The following is a 7,077-nucleotide window of genomic DNA, read 5'->3' on the forward strand; positions in this document are numbered from 1 at the left end:
TCCACTCAGCCTCAGGCTGGTTGGACGCCAGGAGAAGCTGGGGTCTGGGAGTTCCCAGTGCTATTTCCCAGCTTGTCCCGAACCCCACCAGCCCCGCTACTGGAGAAATGTCTCCTGTGTCTCTCTCCCAGGGACCCCAAAGTAGGTGGGCATAGACTGGGTCTGGAGGCATGGATTCTGAACCCTTTTCTATGTCTCCTGTCTAGCAGGTCCCTGGGCATGCCACCGTCCCGGCAGCAGAGATCTGCGCGTGTCCAGTCCCCTCTCGTGATGTCTCATCAGGGGAAACAGATTCAGGGAGGACAAAGTTCCGGCCTGAGCCTCCCAGTAGAGTGGGGCAGAAGCATTCACAGCAGGCCTCAGATGAGCTGAAGTCAAGACAATGGCTTCCAAATGCCCCGCCGGTCGGCTGCGTACTCCTTGGACGTCACATCCCTCTCCTGGTCTCTCTCTGACGAAGGCATTGACAACCTAAAAAGCAGCTCACCGACCCTAGATCCTGAGCAAAACTTCTCCGGATCTAAACTCAAAAAACTCGCTGCCATCAAGCCGATTCCAACTCATATAGGCTCTATAGGCGAGGGTAGAACTTTCCCCGTGTGTTTCCGAGACTGTACCTGTTTACAGCAGGGATGTGCATTGGGCTGCTAACTGGGAGGTCAGCAGTTTGAAGCCACCCAGGGGCAGTTCTGCCTTGCCCTTTCAGGTCACCTTGAGTCAGAATTGACTTGGTGGCTGTGGGTTTCATTTGCTTGTTTTACTGTTGACAGGAGTAGAAAGCCTTGTTTTCCTCCCTTGGAGCAGCTGGTTCTTTTGAACTGCTGACCTTGCAGTTAGCAGCCAGACATATAACCCACACAGCCACCAGGGCAGCGCAACGCTAGTCCAGTCAGGTGGGGAGATCTTACCCACACTCAACCCAGCCACGACATCACAGCTCTTCTTCGGAGCCCCCTCGGTCCCTACCCTCGAGCGTGTGTGTGTGTTCACTCCATCATGCAGCCATCGGATTCAGAAAACAGTGGGACTTAGAGATCAGGCAGTCTGCGGGGCTCATTTTACAGACAGAAAGTGAGTTCCTGAGAGCGTGCGATTGCTGGCTCACCCAGCCACCCAGTGGCTGCCAGGACTCTGGCCACGACAAGGACCCCAGCCACGACCACTCGACTTCCCTTTGAGAGAAAGGTGAAAGCCGGTGTCTCTGTCACGGGCTGCTGGCTGTCGCTGCCGTTTCCAGGTGTCTGCAGAGCTCCGCCCGCTACGATCACCGCAGCTCTAGCCGCCCTGCCGGCTAGAATCAGGCAAAACGTCTTCTCACCACTGCACACTTTATTACTGAGATAATTTTATTTTTTAGATTTAGTTATCAGTTTCTAGAATCAAAATCACTCTAGTGCATGCACGACAAAGGAAACAAAAACCAGGCAAAACAACGAGGCTACTATAGTCCTAAAAGTTCTTGGCTTCCTGAGCCCGGCTTTCCCAAATCCCTGTTTGATTCGGACGCTCAGTGCTTTCGAACGAATGTTTTGCTACACAAGGTCACCCGCCGGGCCATCAGAGCCTTCGGTGATTTCTTAAAAGAGGGTTCCCTCTTGTTTCCAGAGTCTTCCCAAGGCCCCGCTCGGCATTCTGTCCACCTCATGGTGGGCGTTTTCTTGCTCCACACCTGGCCGGCCATCGTCTGGCCCTTTTCTCAGGCATAATATCTCGCACAGTTTCATGTACGTAGGGGGCCTTTCCTTCCCCGGGCGCTATACACACTTGGATGCTCTTTTCCAGGAACCATTTTGTTTCAGGAAGGTGGACTTCTTGCTGGGCACTTCTGTTTCCCGGCCTCTCTGTGTACACAAGAACTGTGTTTAAAGGCCAAACCACACTGTAACCTTTGAGATGACAGTCTCGACAGCAATTGCACCAGCCAGACCAGTGTAGGGAGGCGGCGGCACGGGACTCGCCTGACCCAGCCTCCAGCGGAGCTCAAGCCTTAACCACCATCCATCGGCAGGGAAGAGACATGAACTACCTAAGGGAGCCCCAGAGACACGATGGGTGCGTTAGTCCAGGTAGACTAGAGAAATAAATCCAGGGAGACTAATAAGCCCAGATCAAGTCCATAAGTCTGATATTAGCCCCTATGACTGATACTAACTAGTCCATACGTTCTTCTTTAGATTCACGCAGCACATGCAATGATGCCAAGTGCAGGAAGATCACAGGGCAGTGGGTGGAAAGTCTTGTGGATCCAGTGGCAGTGGAAGCATCTTAGTGCTGGTACAGGTCTCCACGTGGCTCCTCCAACTCCAGGGCTCTGGCTGCCATCAGCATAGCTCCATGTGGCTTGTCAACAAGAATGTCTCGCAGGGAGTGAGTGTATCTGGCCTCCAGTGAGCTATTTATCTCTGTTGCACCTCCAAATGAGGCCATCAAGTTGTGAATTGATTGACAAGCTAGGCTCCAACCTTCGAAAGTTGACAGGAGATTATTTAACTGCCACAGTGTTGGGCTGTGAACTGCAAGATCAGCAGTTAGAAACCACCAGCCACACCCAGAGAGGAAGATGAGGCTTTCTACCTTTTTTTTATAAATCATTTTATTGTGGGCTCTTAAAAAAGAAAATTTATTTATTTATTTTTATTGCGGACTCTTATAACAATCCATACATCCATGTGGCAAGCATATTTGTACTTATGTTGCCATCATCTTTTTCAAACCATTTTCTTTCTACTTGAGTCCTTGGTATCAGCTCTTTTATTTCATCTCTTCCCCCCGGTAAGCCCTTGATAAATTATAAATTATTATTATTTTCATGTCTTACACCGTTTGCCGTCTCCCTTCACCCATGTTTCTGTTGCTCATCATTGACAGGGGGTGGGGCATCTTCCCCTACCCTCATCGTATTGATACTTCAATTATTGTTCCTGAGGGGCTTATCTGTCCTGGATTGCGTGTGTTGAGAGATTTTTTTTGTTTGTTTTAATCATCCATTGTGTCAAGCACATTTGTACATTTGTTGCCATCATCATTTTCAAAACATTTTCTTTCTACCTGAGCCCATGGTATCAGCTCATTTCCCCCCTCCCTCCACTGCCCTCCCTCACGAACCCTTGATAAGTTATACTTTTTTTTTTTCATGTCTTACACTAACCTCTGTCTCCCTTCATCCACTTTTCTGTTGTCCATTCCCCTGGGAGGGAGTTAGATGTAGATCATTGTGATCAGTTCCTCCTTTCTCCCCACACCTTCCCCTTCCCTGCTTGGTATGGCTACTCTTATTATTGGTCCTCAGGGGTTTATCTGTCCTGGATTCCCTATGTTTCGAGCTCTTATCTGTACCAGTGTACATGCTCTGGTCTAGCCAGATTTGTAAGGTAGAACTGGGGTCATGATAGTGGGGGGGGGGGGGGGGAGGAAGCATTAAAGAACTAGAGGAAAGTTGTGTGTTTCGTTGGTGCTGTACTGCACCCTGACTGGCTCCTCTCTTCCTTGTGACCCTTCTGTGAGGGGATGTCCAGTTGTCTACAGATGGGCTTTGGGTCTCCACTTATATCACATTCACATTGATATAGTTGTCTGTTTTGGGTCTTCTGATGCCCAATCCCATCGACACCTCATGATTACACAGGCTGGTGTGCTTCTTCCATGTGGGCTTTATTGCTTCCTTGCTAGATGGCTGCTTGTTTTTTAAAAATCATTTTATTGGGGGCTCATGCAATTCTTATCACTAACCACACAACCATCCACTGTGTCAAGCGCATATGTACATTTGTTGCCATCATCATTCTCAAAACATTTGCCTTCCACTTGAGCCCTTAATATCAGCTGCTCATTTCCCCCCTCCCACCCCACTCCCCCCTACCTCATGAACCCTTCATAATTCATAAATTGTTATTATTTTGTCATATGTTACACTGTCCGATGTCTCCCCCCTGCCCTCTTCTCTGTTGTCCATCCCCCAGGGAGGAGGCTATACGTAGATTCTTGTAATCAGTTCCCCCTTTCTATCCCACGTTCTCTCCACCCTCCAGGCATCGCCACTCTCACCAATGGTCCTGGAGGAGTCATCTATCCTGGATTCCCTGTGTTTCCAGCTCTGATCTGTACCAATGTACATCCTCTGGTCTAGCCAGATTTGTAAGGTAGAATTGGGATCATGAGAGTGGGGGGGGGGCGGGGGGGGGAGGAAGTATTTAAGAACTAGAGGAAAGTTATGTTTCTTCATTGCTATCCTGCACACTGACTGGCTCATCTCTTCCCCACAACCCTTCAGTAAGGGGGTGTCCAGTTGGCTGCCGATGGGTTTTGAGTCTCCACTCTGCACTCACCCATTACTGATGGACTTTGAGTTTCCACTCTGCACTCACACATTTAAAATGATATGATTTTTTGTTCCTTGATGCTTGATAGGCTGCATGTTTAATGTCAAGCTTTTAAGACCCTTGACACTATATCTTTTGGTAGCCAGGCACCATCAGCTTTCTTCACCACATTTCCTTATGTACCCATTTGTCTTCAGCGATCGTGTTGCTAAGGTGAACATCATGCAATGCCAGGTTACTAGAACAAAATGTTCTTGCATTGAGGGAGTACTTGAGTAGAGGCCCAATGTTCATCTGCTACTTTAATATTTAACATATAAATATATGTACATAGACCGATATCCCTATCATCATATATTGATATATTTACATATGTACATACCTGCATTTATAACTCTATAAATGTCTTTTGCTTCCTAAGAATTTCCTCTATTTCCTTATACTTTCCTCCTGTCTCACTATCATGTCTGACTTTCATTTGACTTTCAGTAATTGATCAAACCCCACTAGGCATTCTACGCCCTCCATGCCTCTATCTTAGATCACTTGTTGCTTCCTGTCCCTGGGTTTGTTGACTTCCCTCTTCATTTCCCCCACCTCCTCTTCTTCCATTCCCCCCTCCCTGCCTCCCCAAGAACCACTAGTCCCATTGTTTTCTCCTCAGGATTGTTTATCTGCTTATCTTATATAGATAGATTTTTTTTTTAAAAGAGGCTTTCCACTTCTGTAAAGAGTTAGTCTTGGAGACCCACAGGGGCAGTTCTGCCCTGTTCTACAGGGCTGCTATGAGCTGGAATTAACTTGAAGGCAATGAGGGTTTTTTTGGTGGGAAGGAGTGAGGGGTGGCAGCTGGAGCACTACTTCCTACTTTCAAAAGTTTTTCCACTACCCCAAACAGAAACTGGAAGCGTAGGTAAAGTGTTGGACTGCTAACAGATAAGGCTGGCAGTTCAAAACTCACCAGCTGCTCTAAGGGAGGGTGATGAGGCTCTCTGCTCCTGTGAAGGGTCACAATCTCAGAAACCCTCAGGTTTCAGCCCTTCAGGGTCCCCATGAGTTAGAATGACCTTGGTGGCAGGGTTTTTTTTTTGGTATCCCTGCATTAATAGCTTCCGATGTCCTCCTCCCTCTCCCTTGTGAACTTTGGTCTGTGTGAGTCTGGCTACTCTGGACGCTCCGTGGATGTGGAATCAGACGCTGTCTGTCCTTTTGTGTCCCTCTCATCCATCTTTTGGAGAGGAGGAGTTTGCGGCAGACAGCAACTCAGTGCCTTTCCTGAAGTCACACGGCCATGAGGTGGGGAAGCAAAATTGGCACCCCTGCTGCCTGGCTTCGGGGAGCCTCTTTTGACCATGAAGGGGCATCCCTGCATCACCTTGGAAATAACCAAGATGGGCGGAGAGTGAGACAGAGAGCTCTAGGTCTCTGAATGATACAAACACAGGGTCTCTGTGACTTAGGGGGCTGGGATCCTGGGAAAGGAGAGAGGGATGAGAGCATTTCTAGGGAGCCCAGGCCAGATATGGGGCGAGCCCGGTGCCTGAAGTCCAGAACCCGTGCTGACAGCGGAGGCAAAGGGTGCATCCCACACCAAGTGGGGATACCCTCCCCTTCTCCACAGAGGTTAGAAAAAGTGGGTCACACACCCCACTGCCTGCATGGCTGGTGCTGTGGGGATGAGGGAGAAGGAACAGGGTAGGTCCACAGTGGGCGAAGCTGGGCAGCTTGAGGTCCATGGCCCCTGGCAGCAAGCTGATGGGAGTGGGCCTGAGACCTTCAGGAAGCCACGGAAGCATCAGAGGCCATCAGCTCCTGCAGGCTCTGGGACAGGGAATTCTGCCATTTGATTTCTATGTAGAGCTGCCAGATAAAATGAAGGATACCCAGTTACATTTGAATTTCAGTTCAACAACAACTATATATCAGCATAAGTGTGCCCCCCAAGTATTTCATGGAGCATACTTCTATTAAAAATAGTTCCATGTTTATCTGAACCTCACACCTAACCGGGCAGTCTGCATTTCTATGCACTAAGCAGCAAGCCAAGGGTAAGCTCAGAGTGCTGCAGGCTCATTGGATTCCAAACTGCAAGTTCACGGTGACTTTTGGGGTCATGGGGTCTTATTAATGAGGAAACTGAGGCACCAAGAGGTTATCCGCCTCACTCCATATTACAAGGCCAATAAGTGGAAGAGACAGCTGTGGAAACCGTTCTGCCTGATGCTGACATTTAGGCTCTCACCGCCAAACACCAACCAGAGGGCCAGGTGGTCCCGATAGGCTGATGGCCAGGTGGAGGTGAGGAAGGTTGCTGGTCTCCCTCCTGCTCATGGGCCGATGCCTGCACATAGAAGAGATGGATCTTACCCGACCTCCCTCCTCTCTCTAGGAGGGACAAGGGACCTCCCTCCTCTCTCTAGGAGGGACAAGGGACCTCCCTCCTCTCTCTAGGGCCCCTAGGACAAGGCTGGCCCTCCCTCCTCTCTCTAGGGCCCCTAGGACAAGGCTGGACCTTGGGCTTGTTAGGGTCTCCTTCAGCTTCTTTGTCTCTGGGCCTGGAGACCTACTGCTACCTTGGCTGAGTATGGGTGGCCACCCTTTCCTCCTGGTAACCTGTTCTTGAGGAGCCCTGGTGACATAGTGGTTACACATTCGGCTGCTATCCACATGGTTGGCAGTTCAAAGTCACTAGCCGCTCTGTAGGAGAAAGATGGTATTTCTACTCTGTAAAGAGACCCAGTCTCAGAAACTCACAGGG

The sequence above is a fragment of the Tenrec ecaudatus genome, chromosome 6 (genome assembly GCF_050624435.1).
Source record: "Tenrec ecaudatus isolate mTenEca1 chromosome 6, mTenEca1.hap1, whole genome shotgun sequence".
In the NCBI taxonomy this organism is placed as follows: Eukaryota; Metazoa; Chordata; class Mammalia; order Afrosoricida; family Tenrecidae; genus Tenrec; species Tenrec ecaudatus.